Consider the following 18,899-nt stretch of genomic DNA (forward strand, 5'->3'; position numbering starts at 1 on the left):
TTATTTCCCCCACGTACGCACAACACATAGAAACACATCCGATCAACATTCTTAATATGCCCTGAATTTCAGAGGGGGTGGATGTTCCAATTTATGCCAAGGAAAGAGTGATCTCAAGTAACTCCTCAACCCTAAACCAGCTAGAGACCCGTTTCTGATGCAGATGGCTGTGAGCGCATGTCCTAAGCCCCCACAGTCCCTGCTCACTCATTCAAGAGCATTACTCGGAGAAGCCAGGGCCACAGCTCCAGCCAGTGGAACTGAATTCACTGGGGTTCATACTCCGTGAGACTGAGCATATCTTTGTAACCATTTCCCCTGAGCGAATGAAGTCTGGCAGAGATTTATCTTTAAATGAATTTACTGATGAACTCCAGGCACTATTCCTAGAGCACAACCTTGACCCAATGAGAATCACTTCTCTGAAATAAGTTCACCATGCAGGAGTAATAAGAAAGTTTTACTGTTGTCAAAGGAGTTATCCTGCTTCCCTCGTTTCACCCCACAATTACCTCTGGCTTTGGAATAATAAATAATATTTACAAGTTAGGAAGCATTTGGGGGTTTTACATGAGCCTTACATTGAGACTGACAAGTAATCAAAAGGTAGTCCAGAAGAGGAATCAGCTAATTTTGGCTTTCAACCTGAGAGAAACTCCCAAATGTGTTACGTATCTTGTTTCCAGCTTCTAGTATTTGTAAGTTGCCTTAGCTTGCCAGAGATCTCCTAGTTGCTTTGCCTCAAAGAAGTGGAACATCTGATAGTCCCTGGTAACAGGAAGCTCCTTCTCTGCCTCCCTGCCCCGCCCCCCCAACTCTGGCTTCTGTACAGCACCCAGGCTGTTCCTGCACTTCCTGTTAACCACTGTGGCATTTTCTAAAGCAGCAGCCCCCTATTAGGATCTCATACTGGGCCTGGGAATGAGATCCTAGCAACCTGGGGAAATTAGAGTACCAGGGACAGAAAGCTACCTATAAGAATAAGTGGCCTACCACCAAGAGGTTAGAAAGAGTGATCCAGGCCTTAAAGGAAGGCTCCTGTCCCAGCTATTATTTTTATTCCATGTCTTCAGACCACTTGGATTTTTATTGGCAATTGGCTTGAGAAGCCAAAGCTTTGGGACTCCCCTCCGGACATCTCCCTGGCCCCCAGCCTCAATTTCTTGGCTCCGGCAACAGGTGGGTTTGTTAGCTTCTCCCTGCCCTGTAACGACTGTCCACTCTCTCTTTCCTCCTTCCTGTCTTCTGCCGTCCACCCTTCACTTCCCATTGTCAGTGAAGCTTCTGCCTTGCCCTTGCCTCAGTTCCCCATTTGTCACCAACTCTGTTCCTTTCCTTCTTCTTTCCACATCCATTAGAGCAAGTGTTGGTGTCCTAGCACTCCCTTTCTCAGCCTCCCTAAACCAGACAACTCAAGATCACATCAAGATGCAAAAATAGCACTTCCGGTCACATGAATCCACCTGATAACACGTGGGCTTTCTAGGCAGGAAGACAATGTCAAACTCATGCTGGCCCTTAGCAGGACTGTGAAGTTGTGTTTGGGGGTCCTTATGGGCCACCTTTAATATTTCTTACAACTTCTCTTCACTTTCCCTTCCCTTCTTGAATTTTTCTTTGTGTCCGGTTCTTTGCTGAACTTTCATCCCTAGAACAATAACAGCTAATAGTGGCTCAGGCAGCATTTTTAAAGTGTGTCCTATGATATACTCGTTTCATATGATGTCAGTAGGAATTTTGCAACAACCCAGAGAAAAAGAAGGTAAGATCGATTTCATAGTTTAATAAGTGGAAGAACTTCTGAGTTTTCTTTACCACGTGACTTGTCAGAGGCTTCAATATGCTACTGTGCATTGCAGCATCGAGTAAATCATATACAGGGATGAAGTTTGCAGTGTTACCCAGACTTCTTTGATGAGAAAACTCTTTCTTCCATGGATCTTCTTGCAGGACTGTTTGAGAAATGCTGATTAAGGTGCTATCCTTCACTGGGAACAGGAGCCTCTGAAAGATTAACAAGGGTTCTAAACACATAGCCATCCCTCTCCAGTACTCACAGAAAGGACACTTTGGAACAGGTTTTCCTCTAGCCACATCACTCCACACCTTCACCTCCATGACAAGCCAGACCTGGCTTAAAGCTAATTCTGGGATTCCATCTAAAAGATTCAAAGCCAGCTCAGTACCTTCAGACCAGGCAACAGCTACCTGTGACTTCTTTGAACTCTGGAAAGCCTCTCCCCTCCCACTGAAAATAAGAACTGTGCTTTGTGCCGCTCCCATTTGTACGACAGAAGGAAGTGTCATAAAGATGAAGCTGTTTGGGGCAAGCACTGTGGGCTCCCTAGGAAAATACCCCTCTCCATTTGAAGCATTTCTTTTCACTCTTTAAGAAATGTGGCTTGAGCAGGGCTTTATTGTAATTGCCCACATGACTAGTTATTATTTGTAACTATTTCCAGGAAATCCTCTGGATGTTACGTGAGGTCAGCTACTTTAATTGAGGGCCTGTTTTCCCGCTCAAGGGGAGCAAATAGAAATATGGATTATATATGCTACCCCATATCTTAAGGGGAATTGAGCAGTGATTTCCTAAATATAGAGAATTGTCTTGCACATATTCAGCTCATTATTTAAGCCCCTGCTGTATACAAATTATTTTGCTAGGTGCTTTGGGGAAATACAAGATTAAAAGGTGAGCAATTTGCCCCCTGTGGAACTTATAGACAGGGAGAAAAAAAACCACAGTAACCACTGAGCCACCAGGAAGAAAGTGGTAAGTACCATAGGTGTTTGGAAGAAAACGGCAGGCTACAGAAGGAGGAAGGATTGCTTTCAACCAAGATCTTTGGAGCCCAAAGATCAGTAAATGTGGGATAAACTGGGGAAGGAAGGGTGGTGGGTTCTGACCTACCAGGCTGGGAATAGAATCAAAGGACAGGGGCACACCAACCTTTACTGGGTGCCTCCCACATGCCAAGTGCAGTGGACGTCATTTAATCCTTATAATGATCACACAAGGTGGATTTTTTGAAGATGAGAAAGCCCAAGTTCAAAGTGTTTTATTAGATGAGAAAACTAAGACTCAGAGAAGTAAAGTATCTTGCTCTGGGACTCAGGGGTACTAACGGTGAATTGGGGCCCAAAGTCAGAACCGCGGCACACCCAATCCCTGCCCTCTTGGTACTGCTGTACAAGTTTGATGTACAAGATGGGGGTGAGGAAATGGACAGGTCAAATTGGTGTCAGTATAGGGAGTGGAAAGAAATGCTTGATGGAGACCAATCATGGGAAAGGTTTAAACCACAGACTTAGAATGAGAGCATTGCAGAGTGAACAACAATGAGCTACTGAATAAAACATGAACCCCTCACCAGACAAAGGTTATTTTAATAAACAATATACTCAATCTCAGACACTGGACAAAATGATGATATTTTGACAAAAAGTGTCCTTGCCCTCAGAGCCCTTTCCCTCCCTCCCTCATCTTCAGGTGCCTTAGAACCTAAACTGGAAGAGCTCCCTGGGCCACACCCACCCTTCTCCTCACCCCAAGCTAATCAGAATTTCATTCATTCATTCATTCATTCATTCTCTAGTACATTCACTCAACAACACTCAGTATGTACCAGGGATTGGACCAGGTTCAAGACTGATTGAAGACAGTCCTTCTCCTAAAGAATTCCCAGACTAGTGGGGGACACAGGCAAAGACATGAGTAGTATGATGGACAGACCCAAGGTGCAGGGGGAGTCCACTGGAAGGCATCATATTCAGCCTTGGAAAATGAGGACAGTCTTCTCAGAGAGGTGATGTCTCCATTGCCTCATTCCTGCATCCCAAGATGACAATACCTATTGGCCACCTGATACTAATGTGTACACTTAATGATAACTGAGAACCTGCTCTATACGACACATTTTACTAGACTTGATAGGCTAATAAGGCCTACTCCTCCCAAGCACTGAATTTCCTTCTATAATAAGTTGCTTCCAGGGATGCGAACAAATTACTCTAGAGGTGGCCTTTTGGTGACCTCAGACCCCTCTACATGGGTAGCCATCCTTTTATCTCCTCCTGCAGTAATACTGCATATTCTTGGAAGAGCGATATCCAGTTTTTACTTGGAGCTAATAACCCATAGTAGTGTATTTCTCATCTGCAGATATCCAAATTACATACCATTCTTTTTCTGGAAAATTCTCAAAAAAAATTGAACTTTGCTTTTTTTACTAAAATTAAGTGAAAATGTAGAAAGCTAGTTCAAAAGAAAACTAACTTGTGTGATAGAACAGGTGAATTAAAAGGAGAAGAGACCTTGCCACCAATTATATTACATGGAACTAACTTTTACTCTTTGGAGATAAACATTCATAGAGACATGTAGATACGTAGATAGACAGAATATCCTGACTAATATCTTGCAAAGAAGCAATGTATGGGAAAGCAACCTGCAATATACTGTCCTAAACTTACCGCCACTTAACAGTAGCCATTTCCAAGAAAAATAATTTCTTTATCATTTAAAAAGCCTTGTTCATTTGTATAAGAAAAGATATAAAAAGTTGTTGTAATGTCAAGGGCAATAATTACAATTATCTTTTCCTTAATGAAATTAAAGATAGTGCTTCATGGCAAATAATAGCCCCTTCACCAAACTGAAAAGCTAATGTCTTAACCTGAATGATGGGGTCCTAAATTAAGCATGCGGCTGAGTTTTGAAAATGCCCATCATCTCAAAGAAATAAAAGCCTCATAAGGTCACATAGTCTAGCCAGTCATTTGATGTTCTTAACTGCAGCAAAATAGTTCAGTTCTTTTTGAAGGAGAAATTGAATTTTGGAATACCACTTAACAGTATTTTCCATTGCCTAAGATGTATCCTCTAAAAATGTAGTCCTAAAACAGGTCTTTGGTATTATCTGTGGCCTTCACACTATAATTTAATCTTTGCCTGAATGGATAAGACTGGGTTACATACACTGATATATTAGGCAGGATAGGTTCAACTGTATATAGTAGAAAATCCAAATTAACAGTGGCTTTAGTCAGCTGGAAGTTAATTTTTCTCTAAAGTAAAAGAGGTCTGGAGGTAAGCAGTATGTGGCAGATATGGAAGCTCTACAATAATCCAAGATCCAGGCTCCTCCCATCTTCTTCACAATCCTAGTATATGATTTTCAACCCCAAGGGCACCTTGTGTCCAAGATCACTGCTGGTAGAGCTCCAGCCATCATGTCTATATTCCAGGAAGGAAGAAGACCCAACATGATTTTCCTCAGCTGTTTTGTCTTCTTTTTAAGGTGGCTTTCCTTTAGACCCTCCCAGTGAAACTGCCCAAAACTTAGTTACATATCTACACCTAGTTTCAAGGAAGCTTGGAGATGTAGTTTATTAAACTGGGTGATTTCTAGCCCCCCAGATTTATATATTATTTCACTAGGAAGTGAAAAGGAAATAGATATTGGATAGGCAACATGCAATCTCTCCACGAAAGAGAAGTACCACTTTTGTATAATTGGATGTTGATAGGGAAGATGGATAACAGAGCAAGCTGTGTGAGAGATTTTGAGAATTCATGTTAAGTTGGAGATGCCCATGAGATATCCAGATGGAGATGTGGAGGAAGCAGTGGAAGTGGAGTCTGGATCTTGGGAGAAAGGTCAGGGCTATGGATGCAAATTTAGGAGCTCTACTATATAGGTGTTATTTAAAGCTACAGAATTGGAGAAGAATACTGAGCTAATCAATAGGGAAGAGGAAGTCAAGGTTGACCCTGTGGACTCCAAAGTTTAGAGTCTGGGAAGAAGGGGGGACCCAGCAAGGAAGACTAGGGTGGACAGAGAACCAGGAGAGAATGGTGTCCCAGAAGCCAAAAGAACTGTTCCACAGGAAGGCAATGAAAAGGTAATAGCATCAAAGGGTTGACCAGTGAAATCAAAGAATTATTGTCACACAAAGATAAGAGTGATGGACACAAAGTGAGATGCTTCAAATCAGGAGTTTGGAAGTGGTACTGTAATTGCTAATGATGAAGTCTATATCTGATCACAGGAGTTGGTGAATAAGGTGAACTGGGGGAAAGGGTAGCTGGAAGTGGACAGATTAGGGTGGTGAGGAGCCATGTGTTGCAGGGCTTACCTATTACCAAAGCTGATAACAGGATCCATGATATAAAAGAATCGTGGGTTCTGATATCTTCAGGAATGATGAAGGTTTGATGAGGAATTCAGTTGCCATAGAGGTTGTAGAGGTGGCTTGTGCTTCAAAAGAGGGAGGAGAAATGGTTTGGAAGTAGTGAGGAAGGAGGGATGGAATGTGAACCATTTGGAGAGACAAGCAGTCGTCCCTTTCAAGGGCCATGAGAGAAAAGGGGCCTTCAGGAAACAGAAAGGCAAAGAGAATATTCAGAGCAGAGGTTAAGGACATAGAGACATGTTTACTCATGGCAGAGGTGGGAGATTGAGTCAGGTCAGGCCACATGGAGATGAAGGTCTGGATGGTGTTCAATGACCAGAGGCTCTGCTGAAAGGAAAAGGATGTAGGATGGAATGGGAACAACCTAACAGTGTGTTAGACGTTCTTACCTGGGATGGGCCCCATAGGCAGTTTGCCCTGATAAAGCAGGATCCATCTTTCCAGGAGAGGGGAGCCCTAGAGAACCCCTTAAGTCCAGCTGGGAGTGAGGAAGGTTGAAGAAGGAGCCTTCCTCAATTCAGAGAGAGATAGGGTTCAACCCATCACAGGAAGACCTTTCCTACAGATATGGCCAAAAATGCAGTGGCCTGCCTCAAAAGCCAGTGAGTCTCCCTCCTTTGGACAAGCCAAGGAAGCCTCTATCAGAAGAGTGTTCCGATAACGGACACCTTGATAGTTCTTCCAGTCTCAAGTCCAAGATCCTTTCCTGGTTCCTTTTCTTAAATGTGATGGCAGACATTGGTTTAAAGTCTACTTTTGAAATTAAATCTTTTGAAAAATTGATCTTACATTTTGGGTAAGCTGCCACCAGAACTGTGGTTAAGTAGGTTCCTGGGCCACAGCTTTTGAAATAGAAGGCTTGCGTATTATTTGATCCAATTCATAGATAAATTGTTTATTAATGTGGTGTTATATTTACATATATATATATATCAAATAGTACAAAAGATAGTTCCTGTGAAATAGACCTTTAAAAGAACAACTATCTTCCCTGTTAGTTGCAAATAAAAACTTTTAACACAGTAAGCATTGTAACTGCAAATTAATTTTAACTATCCCTTTTAATTATTAAAAAAAAAAAAGCATTACATGCATACTGAGGTAAAAAGCAAACATGACAGAAGGAATAGCAATAAAAATGAGTCTCCCGTTTACCCCAGATTCCACTCATTCCTTAGAGTTAACCACTCTTATCCATTTTCTAACATACACTTTTTTCTTCTATATATCATTCTCTATATCTGGCTTTTGTTTATTAGCATATAGTGGAGACATTTCCATATCAGTGCTTTCCTTATCTTTTACTAACTACATAGTATTCTACTGCTTGGCTGTTCCATGGTAGGTCCTTTCCATCAGTCCCCTGTTAATGACCATTTACAGTATTTCCATATTTGTTGATTTATCCAATTATTAGAACTCGACATGAGCGTCTTCTTTGCCCATATAGGAGATATATACATATAAAACAAATCCCTAGAAATAGAAATACCAGATCAAAGCGTATACACATTTCAGATTTTGAAAGCTATTGACAAATCGCCCTCCAAAGGAATTGCACCAGTTAATGCTCCCATGGACAGTGAATGGGAGCTCCTCAAACCAATTCAATGTAGTCCCTTGAACAGTCCTTACAAAGGAAATAAGCCTTTGTATTGTAACTACCTTCTAATTTACTTCTTTTAGAAGCCAGAATTTTTTTTTTTACCAAAGTTGAGTTAAAGCCAGGGTTCAGTTATGATGGAAGCCTTTCCTCTCTAAATTAAATGACAAGGCTGTTCTTCCTACACCGAATATCCAATTTCCACCACAGCATGTGCCCTCCTTAGCACAAGACTGTTGACGTCCCTACAGAATGTCTTGAAAAGTACACTGCAAGTTAACTTTCTGCCTGCCAGTTACCAAAGTGGGGAGCCCCATTGTACACAGACACCATTTCCAGACACCATGTTATGTTTCATTCATTCCAGGTTCTTGGTTTAACTCATTCAGTGCAACTTTCTGTAACTGGAGGATTTTTCTAGGCACAGATGCTCTCTGTAAGGCTAAGCCTTACCCCTCTCTCCCCCCCAAAAATGTACTGCCTCACCAGTTATTAACCACATTACTTTTTTAGAGATGTATTCTTACAAGTATCTCCTGGGGCTGGATCTTAGGAAGACAGCAGCCTAGTAGGTTCATAATCAGACGAACCAGCTAGTAACCGCTATCAGATCTGTCAGAAAGACCAAACCAGCTGTGTGGGTAAATCCACGGTCTTCCTGAAAACCAGGACCAAGGAAGTCTAATTAGAATACATCCAGTTTTTCAAACTTCATTGCATCTTATTTTCATGATCTAAACTGTCAACAGTAAAAGCAGAAAGATTGGACCTGGCAAGTAAAGGCAGATTTTGCCACATTGTGTATGTAGAAGGGATTAAGTTGCAGCAAAAGGCAAATTGTGGATGCTGCTTTTTGTCTATTTCTGACATCCCTAGAGCTGAAAATGTTAAGTTGCCTTCATTAGTCAAACTTGAATACTGTTATTATAAGTTAATGATATAATTTCCCACCCCCATGAAGCTTTTCTCTTAAAAAAAAAAGTGGAAATCCGTAATACCAGGAGGCTGGCATGTTCAATTAAACATGGTAAGATGCTCTTTTGATTAAATCTGAAAGGAACTGAACCATGTCATTTTAGTCATGGACCACTAAGCCCTCAGTAGCATTTAGTTAAGAACACCCAGCATGTGTTGGCACTTCTGACGCAAAACCATGCTTCAAATGAGATGATCCACAGGCACCAGTTTACAATGTAACACTGAGGATTCAAGGAACCAGGATATAGGAACTCAAATCAATTGATGATTTGCAGACACATGAAATCCAGGTGACAGGAGATGATGTAAGTACATGAAATGCCAGCCAAATCTAAAATCTTTCACTTCACATCAAGATAAATAATTGGGTAATGTGTAGGCTCATCAGAAAGAAATAAGTTTTATGTTCTGTTTTTTTATATAAAAGAGTAACCATTCAGTACATATCTATTGAGCACCCATGATGTGTCAGGTGCTGTGAACAAATCACAACTTGGCCCAAATGGATACATTAATGTCACAACCCAGTTGCAGAGACATACCCAAGATACAGGCTTTGAAAACTGACTCTGAAGAGATCTTTTACACCCATTAGGTGGTAGTGGGGCTGGATGTTGGCAAGCCTTGAGATCTGAGGCCTGCCCAATAAAGTGATTCTTTATTCATTCATCTCTTAGATATCCACAGGGGGCAAGGGATGGGAACACCTTCCGTCTGGCAGCCCCTACCTGGCTCAGAACTCCAAAACTGAGATCAGAGAAACCCCTCTGAGAATTTCGTGTGTGGGAGCCATTTGGATCCATGTATATGACATAGAAATTTTCAGAAATTAAGTTCTTAAAATAATAAAGCAGGTGACCTAAAATGATAAAGAACATTAGCTCTCAAGTGATATCAACCTCAGCTAAGGTCAGTTAACTGGATCTTTTCCTGAAACACTGTATTCTGCCATTGATCCTCGCTGGGAGTTTTTTGGTTTGTAAAATTCCAATTTTGCCTGGGTTTGATTAGATGATACATTTTTTTAAAACATCTCAAAATAGACAAATATTAACTGTAAACACTATGAGACTTTAGAGGCTTAATCACAGCATTAACCAAGAAGAGTGTCTGGTGAGTTTTCTGCAGTGTTTCTTCAGGCTTCTTGTCCTTCCTTGTTTCTCTACCCCCAGAAGGAACATAAACTAGGAATAGATTTTCATACTGCAAGCACTCTAAGCACCATGCTTGTGCATGTGCCTACACACACACACACACACACACTCCCTTTGTTGTTTGTGTTAATGTTGGTATATTCAAGCATGCTTACTAAGGCCCAGCCTAAGAAGTAGGCATTGGAGAGCAGATGAAAAACAGTTTCCCTATCCAGCTGGTTAGAGAGAGGTCAGGAGAATGCGTCTGAGGATCTATGATAACTGGTATGATAAGATGGATATCAGTGCTGTGACAGAGAAAAGTACCAGCATGCCTTGCCAGCCCAGAAAAGGGATTCAGGGAGAGTTTCTTGAAAGATGAGATGCTTTAAAGCAGTCTTAAAAAAGAGTGAGACATGCAAATAACAAGTGTGAAGCATTCCAAGCCACATGAAGCATAACTTAAAAACTGGGAGACTAGTCAAGAGACTGTAACCAATATCCAGGCTGGAAATGTTGGATCTAAAGTGTTCAAAACCATGACTCTGAAAGGGTTGGCAGCTAATTGAATGGGGGGGGTGGGGCGGTGCAAGGGGGATCTCTAAGATGGCCAGAAAACACTGTGAGTGAGGAAATCACCAATAGAAAGTACAACCAAACAGACACATTCCTAGGAAGAAGACAGTGTGTGGGAGTGTGGGGCATGTTGAGTTTTCATGTGAGGGGGACTTCCAAGTGAAGTGTTCAGAAGTCCATTGGATAAGAGGATCAGAGCTGGAGATCTGAATTTGGGAATCACTGATATTCAGGTGGAGGTCCATTGGGTTCTTTAGAAGAATGTGGGAGTAGAGGACAGGGAGCAAGGAGGGAGCCTGGGGAATAGTGTGACACCTAAGCATCACTCTCAGGAGTCCTGGAAAATCAGATTGGACTGGGGTGAAGACTATCAGATGCACTGAGAGACCCAGTCATGTGGCAAAATGTGGCCAAGGGTGGGTTCAGCAGAGTGACAAGGGCCAGGTGCAGAGTGAAGAGGTGAGCAAAGGAGCCCCAGGAACTCAGAGGTACCAGCATAGACTGACCTTTCCAGAGGCATGGCGGTGAAGGGAAGGCAAGGGAGGGCCATGGCAGCAGCAAACCTCAAGTCAAGAGAAAGATTCCGAGTGGAGAGACTTTACCATGATTGTAAGCTGAGGGGAAAAGGAGGGAATGAAGAGTCACAGTGAGGAGGCAAAGTCACTACAGAGGCAAGGAGATAGAATAAAGGGCAAAAATATCAATCTTTAAGATATCAACTTTTGAAAAGCATTGGGAACCTTCCAGAATATCTATGAAAGCATTCCATATTTGCAATGATAAGAGGACCCTGCTAGGGGAGATGATAGAGTCAGTTCACATGCAGACAGATCCATTCTTTACAGTTGATTCCAAAGGTCATTCTTCTGGAAAATTATTTTAAAAACCATAATAAGGCAATCTGGCTGCTTCATTTCATTGTATGATGGCCAGCAGTTGAGATACAAGTATGTATATGTTCTCATTAATTACAGAAACTAGTCCTATGATTAGATCTATAAAAATAATGACAATTAAATTATGTTGATTACATTTATTATATGGTTAATTCACAGAATATTTACTAAAGACACTTTACAAAATACTTTATTACAATACTAGTTAAATTTCCATTAATGTCAATGTAGTCATGACAACCAGTTTTACGTGATACTTCACAAAAATTAGAAAAAAGAATTTAGAAGTTGTGCTTCAAAAATAAATTTAAGAATAAATAAACTCTATGTTCTTGGCATTTTTGCTTATGATGAAAAATTCTGTGATGTTTTCCTTTTAAGAATAAAAATAAGGGGGTGCCTGGGTGGCTCAGTCAGTAGAGCATATGACTCTCGATCTCAAGATCATGAGTTCAAGTCCCATTTTGGGCATAGAGCTTACTTAAAAAAAAAAAAAAAGGAAGGGAGGGAGGGAGGGAGGGAGGGAGGAAGGAAGGAAGGAAGGAAGGAAGGAAGGAAGGAAGGAAGGAAGGAAGGAAGGAAGGAAGGAAGGAAGGAGTAAAAATCAGGCCAGATCCTATTAGGTGAATAATCTGCCCCATGAGGACAGTTTGTAGAATGGAGGAGGAGTCTTTTCCTTCAAGCTGCTAAGTGGTATCTTGTATCTTGGAACTTTCCCTATTCTCTGAGTTTCCATACCCTTCTGAGAAGGGCTCCACCATCATGAATCATAAGTCCTTGTTTTTCATCTCTCTGTCTCCAGGCATGACTCTACAAGGGCCCCAGCTAGATCTATCTTATTCACCAAACACTGCCTGGTACATAGCACGGGTCTGGTTAATATTTACAGAGTGGATGATTGTTTGTGACCTATGCTCATTTGAAAGCAGAGCTCACATTCCTAGGAGAACTGATGTAGGGAGAAGGTCACTGGAATTCAGCAAGTGCATATGATGTGCCAAGCATTATTCTAAGATGCTTGTTGGGGGATACAAGATGGTGAGAGAAGGTCCCTTCCCCAGCAAAGCCTGCCGTGACAGTGAGCAGCACACTGAAAGAAATAAGCATTATGATGAGGTATAATCAAAGTGCTTTGGTAGTGATGGATTTTAGTTGGGAAGGGGGGGTGTGGGTATCATTAGGTACCTTCAGGTTGGGCCTTCAGTTAGGCCTTAATGAATGAGAAGCATTTTAATAAAGAAGGAGGAGCCAAAGCCCCCTTTTCCCTTCTCTGCCCTCTACGGTGCTCTCTGTACCTCCCATGTGTCAGAGGCCCCTCTCAGCACCTACTTTGGCGACCCTGGTGATGTGTAGAAAGGGGATAACTGACATGCTCCTGTCTTCCACCTCTGGACTGTGGACACCTAGTCCACCCCCATCTTCTCCTATTTACCTTAAGAAAGGTCCTGGGATTCCACATACAGACTCAGCCCCACTGGGGCCTTGGGTTTGCATAGACCTGGAAGGATTTACTTTGGGTCATTAGCCAACAAGAAACATATTAAGGAGCAATTGCCTCAACTACTTGCCTGTGGAAACCCAAACACAAGGACTTATGAAGCCCTCCAGAACTCTAGGTATGCCATAGAGAACAAAACCAATGGAAATCCCTACTCTCATGGAGCTTGGCCACTAATGGAAAGCAACAGATAATCAATAGTGATGATGATATAGTATATTAGATGGTGATAAATATTTTAGAGAAAACAAGCTGGGGATAGGAAGTGCTGGTGAGAGAGAGAAGCTGCCATTTTAAATAGGCTGCTCAGAGAAGCCTCAATGAGAAGGTGAGATTTGAAGAAATACTTGAATGAGTTGAGAGAGTGAACTCAATGGATCTCTGGGGGAAGAACATTCCAGGTAGAGGGACCAGCAAATGCCATGACTCTGAGGTGGGACACCAAGGAGGCCAGCGTGGCTGGAGCAGAGTGGACCTGGAGAGAGGGAAAGGATGAGGCAGGGCAGCCTAGCTGGCTAAACCTCCTTATAGGTCCTTATAACAACCTTGGCTTTCACGTTGACCTGGGGAGCCACTGCAGGATTTTGTCCAGAGGAGTGGCATGATCTGATTGATCGTGAAGGATACTGGGATGAGACTAGCCTGGGAGACAGAGAGGTAAAGGTAGAAGGGGAGATTGGTTAGTAGACCAGCAAGGTAATGGCTGAGCGCAGGAGGAGAGGAAGGAGACGTGGTCAGATTTTGAAATATTTTGGAAGTAGAGATACCAGACTTGCTTGACATCCTGGAAACCAGGATGCCCCCAAGGTTAGTGTTTGCTTATTGCCACATCAATTTCATTGCATCTCTTTTCAGAGTGACTGTGGCCGCTCTGACTTGAGTGGTGGGGGGGAGGGGTGGCGGGGAGGCAGTGAATAAACAGAAGGAACATTCAGCTGCACTTTTGCTTTTTAAGCTACCTGCCAAGTCATAAACTTCAAAGACGGAGATAGGAAAGGCAGTACTGAAAAGCAAAAATAGATTTTAAAACACTGTGTTCAAGTTTTCCCTTCTGTTTCCTTTTTTCTTTTCTTCTCCCAAACCAAGGTCTGTTCACTGAAGTGTGTGTGGCTGCTCCCTTTTGCATCGATATATCTCTTTTGCTCTGTCTCTTCTGTGTTGCTGATACTCAGAATGTTCTGGAGCAGCCCGGACCTGATCTGATCACCAAGCCAAAGGGTTCCTTTGTAACACGGGATATTACAGGCTTGGTGGGAACAAGAGAAGGAATTTCCAAGGACTGTTTTAATTAATTAACAACTGAACAGAAACAAAATCCATTTCCTTTGGGTGAGCACACCCTCAGAAGGTTACTTTGCTGTGCAGCAGGGTTCTCCTTCATGTCTGGGTGACAGGGTCAAGGATTTTGATTCCTGATTGGTTTTCAAAATGTGTTCTTTGTCCCATTAGGTACTTATGCTTTGATCTTTTCTTCTGCTCTTCCCTGCCACCCCTTCTCCACACATCCCCCTGCAGATACTCAGCTGGGATTCCTCTGCAAACTTCAGAACAGGCTTAAACTATATTAAAACTGTGTCCTAGGTTTTGACGTAGGTGCCTCACGATTTGAGCAGAGTTCGCTATTTCTGAGATTTCAAGTATACAAATATCTTTCGCTGTGTAAAAATACAGCACTTCAAGGCTTTGCACTACAACAGACTATATTTTTTAAGGTTGCCTTAAAGCATGTAAAAAATCACTCCTTCTCTCCCTTTGAAAAGCACCCAAAAATGTCTTCATTCTTTCTCCCCAGGCACAGAGCTGCATTCATTTCTGAAGTCTGTCCCTCTGTGTCAACCCTAATGCCAATGTGAAGTCCGTGCCTCAAATAGTTTATGGAAGTGGCCACAGGTCTCCTGCACCAGAGGCTGCTAAACATGAATCCTATTATGAATATCAGTCTTTTTCTTTTCAGTACTTCACTGGAAGGATGTCCTATCATTCCCCTCCATAATAATAACCATTTCTGAGTGACAATTCCTGAGCATTTACTATATAGCAGAGGCCATCTAAACACCTGGTGCATATTAATGCATTGAGCCTTCTGACAGCCATATGAGAAGGGTGTTCTTATTATCCCCATTTTAAAATTGTAAGCCTGAGACAGAGGAGGTAATAAATACCCTTGTACATCAGGAAGGTCCTTGAGCACATAGATCCATTGTGCAAGTAAGGCAAGTAACCCCTTGCCTGCACTCTGTCCTCACAGGTGATGGGAGAAAGCTGATCATCATCTTTCCACTTTAAGATTGCAAAGGTATCAGTGTTTAAGACACAGACTGTCAGCTCTATCACCTTGACCTTCTCCATCTCAGGAAGATGTACAGTGATCCTTTTCCTAATCGGTTTGGAACTGACTTTGGAGGACTCACGGAAACCTGAACACCCATCCAACTAGGCTTAGACCATTGGGTCAGCTACTTCTCCAGACTTGCATGTCTGGACTGAGAGAAGAGAAGATGCCAACGCTTCTCCAAAGGCAACTCAGGGTCATGTGACCTTGGCCCTGTGGTTTTCATTCGTTTTTCTTTTTCCTCTTATTTACAGACTTCTGATGCCAGGCGTTGTGATAAGCCCCTTGCACACATTTTCTCACTTATGTTTTGCACCTGACTCATGAGTCAATGCCATAGGAATCCCTGTTTAACAGATAGAATTCCTGTTTTTTTTTTTTTTTTTTTTTTTTTTTTTTTTTTTATTTCTAGGAGAGAGAGAGAGAGAGAGAGACAGCGTGAGCAGGGGAGGGTCAGAGAGAGAGGGAGTCACAGACTGAAACAGGCTCCAGGCTCTGAGCTGGCAGTCAGCACAGAGCCCGACGCGGGGCTCGAACCCACGAACCGCGAGATCATGACCTAAGCGAAAGTCGGACGCTTAACCGACTAAGCCACCCAGGCGCCCCGATAGAATTCCTGTTTAACTCACCCAGCAGAGCCAGTGAAAGAGGCAGGGCTTACACCCAGATCTACCTGACTATAAGTCATGTCCAAAATGTAACCACAATACTGTGCTGTTCTTTGGTGTTCTTTGGTGTTCTCCCTAGTTTGTGGCTTCAGGCTAAATGGGTCCTGAATGTGCCATGCCTTCCTTCCCGAGGTCCAGAGGGTCTTTGAGAATCACAGGTTCTGTGCTGGTTTCCTCCGCAGGGACCTCATGCTTACGCTTGTCTGGCTAGCCATCCTCACATCTATTCTCAGGAGGTGTGGCAACCCCCGGGGTGTCCGTTGGGCTGAAACCAGCATGCCTGACTCTTGTCAGGCTCTGCCCCACCACCCTCCAGGAGCACACCTGTGTACTGAATTCTGAAGGTGGCATTTCACTGCTGCTTTTCTTAAAAGGACTCTTTAAGGGAAAATCCCTTCGGGCCCCTGAGCAGCCATTGTCCTCACTGGGAATGCAGGATGGGAATCAGGTCATGCTAACTGGGACAAAGGCTGAATTTAAAAAGTTGAAGAAGTGACTGGGAAGGAAGGATCCCATCCAGCCTCTGCAGCTTTTCCCTATTGCCCCTAGGGCGAAGCCCCAAGGGACCAGATAGAGCTGATCCCTCCCACCTTTCAGAAGCTTAGAAAATCAGAAGTGATGCTGCAGTGGGAAAAGCAGAGACACACTCTCTAGAAAGCCCTCACTGACCGGGGAAAATGTTTGGGAACCTATGAAATCCCAAGTCTAGAGTCATTTCCTACCCTATGCTCCTAGCCTCCCTTTAGAGGATTTGGAGCAGCCAGCCCATGAGTGGCATGACCAACCCCATGTTGAAGGAGGTTTCCTGGCAGAACCCTTCCATGCTTTTGGGTCTCTTTTACTCTAATTTCTCTCTGGGATACATCTACACTCTGAAAAATACTCCTGTAGCCACAAACAAGATGCAGTTAGCTGTTTTCTATCACATATCTTCTCTGCCATGATTCACAGCTGGGGGACATTCCTGAGATCGGGTTATTTCACATTATGTTTCCACAGGTGTATTTGTCTCTTCTTCTGAATGCTTTCCTGCATCCTTGCTATTTTTCACATACTTTTTAAATAGCAATTTTTGATCCTTCATATGTCACAGAGCTTCAGACAGTTCTAAGTTCAAAGAATGGCCCTGAGACCCCTGAATGGTTTTATTAGTAAGAGCATCCGATCTCATAATGTTTCCAAACTTCCCCTTTCCATCTCCTGGGCTTTTTAGCAAGTGAAGTGAAGACATCTTGGGGTTGTCTTCCATGAGGAGTACTGCCCTTCAGGCATAAAGCTGCAGAGTATGGACAGCCATGCTTCATTATTAAGCTCATCTCCAGATAAGACTGGGTTTGGCACCTGGGAAAGTGGCTTGCATCAGCGCTCCCTGGGCAACGTCCAGGCAGTCACCACCCTGCCTACCTCCTCCTTCCTTTACTTCCTTCTTTCTCTCTTCATTTTCTTTCATTTCTTATTCCCTTTTACCCCCTCTTTCTCCTAGTCCCCAGGCTCTCTTTTCTTTCCCCTTTCCTTCCCAGAATTTCTCTCAGAAATTAAATAGAAACTGCCAATTTCAAAATACCTTTCAGCATGGGGAACCTGACGCTGACCTTCAGTGACCTGCGGGAATGGGTGTCATGCCTATCACCTCATCCTTCTTTCTCATTCTCTCTAAAGCCCCAGCCACATTCCACCCTACTTTGTTTTGTGTAATGGTTCCTTTCCTATTTCCTTGGAGAGTGTGCACTGCAGTCCACGTTCATTGCCTACACTGAGACACCTTCATCCTAGAGACTGCCTTTGCAGTAGCAAGATGTCCAGGCTTGTGACTGATAAAGCTTGGAAGCAAAAAGGGCTCCATCCTGTGTCACCTTGACCATTGGCATCAGCTGATCCCACTTTCATTTACGGCTTCTGTCACCTCCCCCCACCCAGGAACGCAAGTCACTGCTATGGCCACACCCCATGATTTCCATCCTTGAGGAGGGGAGGCTTAGTGGATGCCAACCTGTCATGTCCCATCCTAGGAAGAGAGGCACTCCAAGAGAAACATTTGGGTTTTTCTTTGGTCTGGTTCACTTTGGGTCTGACTAGAAAAGTAAAATGAGATCTTCTGTTAATATGCTGCTAGAGAATCCAGCCAACGCAAATGCCTACTGAGAAAATTGCAGAGGTTGTGGTGTATTGAAGGACTTATCATGTCTGAATCTAAGGCAATAACCAGTCAGTTTAAAATGAGACTCCTTTGTACCTTAAATGTTCCAGGGGGTGGGTAGGGGAGGGGGACCCAAGGACTAAAAGAGAATGTACTATGTTTCACTAATTTCTATATTTTTGCATGCTGTTTTTCTTCCTGTGCTTATTGCATGCATTTAACCATTACCTATGTCAATAATGGAGACGAAATTAAGTGTTATACTTGTGGTATAGTCTGTTTTAAATGATTACTTAGAGAATTTTGAGTGTTTTTTCCAGCACCTTTTCCTAAGCATCTCATCACCAACAGATATCACTTGCTGTGCTCAGTTAATCATTCTTTGCCCTAAATCCCCAGGTGGAATCAGTTGCCTCCTTGAGGCTTTAATTGCAGCTGACTCAGCTAATTCAGAAAGCTGGGTGCATGCTCCCAACTTGTTTGGAAACTTCAATGTTAATAAAGATGTTGGAACAACTCAAAGGATGCCTGGGTTTGGATTTCTTCATTGTCACAAGCCAATTCTGAGATGTACATTTAATTCCAGAGAAATGCTTGTGTCTCCAGAGCAGCTCTCTGTCTCTCGAGTTGTTTTGGATTGCAGCAGGAGGGGAAGTTTTAGTGATGGTTGGTGCCTTCATTTATTTTGTAAGCAATTAGGAGGGAGGGGAGAGGCCTAAGTCAAACCTCCCAACTATGGTCTGGGAGCTTGAGATTCTCACACAGAGATTAGGGCTAAAGAACCCACAAAGGTAAGGAAGTATGCTTTGTGCAGAGCCTAGGCCATGTGGATTGAGGAAAAAGCTGTGGCTGCTATTATCATGCAGCATAACTGAGGAAG

The 18,899-nt window shown here is 42.9% G+C and overlaps 1 protein-coding gene across 2 annotated transcripts in view; it reads left to right on the top strand.

Annotated features, from left to right (window-relative positions):
* The window catches only part of SLC24A2 (solute carrier family 24 member 2), a 251,499-nt gene that overhangs the window by 188,724 nt on the left and 43,876 nt on the right, over nucleotides 1-18,899 (top strand). The gene's annotated exons all lie outside the window — the stretch shown is intronic.

This window comes from Hyaena hyaena, unplaced genomic scaffold, assembly GCF_003009895.1.
Source record: "Hyaena hyaena isolate Hyena2069 unplaced genomic scaffold, ASM300989v1 scaffold_240, whole genome shotgun sequence".
Taxonomy (NCBI): Eukaryota; Metazoa; Chordata; class Mammalia; order Carnivora; family Hyaenidae; genus Hyaena; species Hyaena hyaena.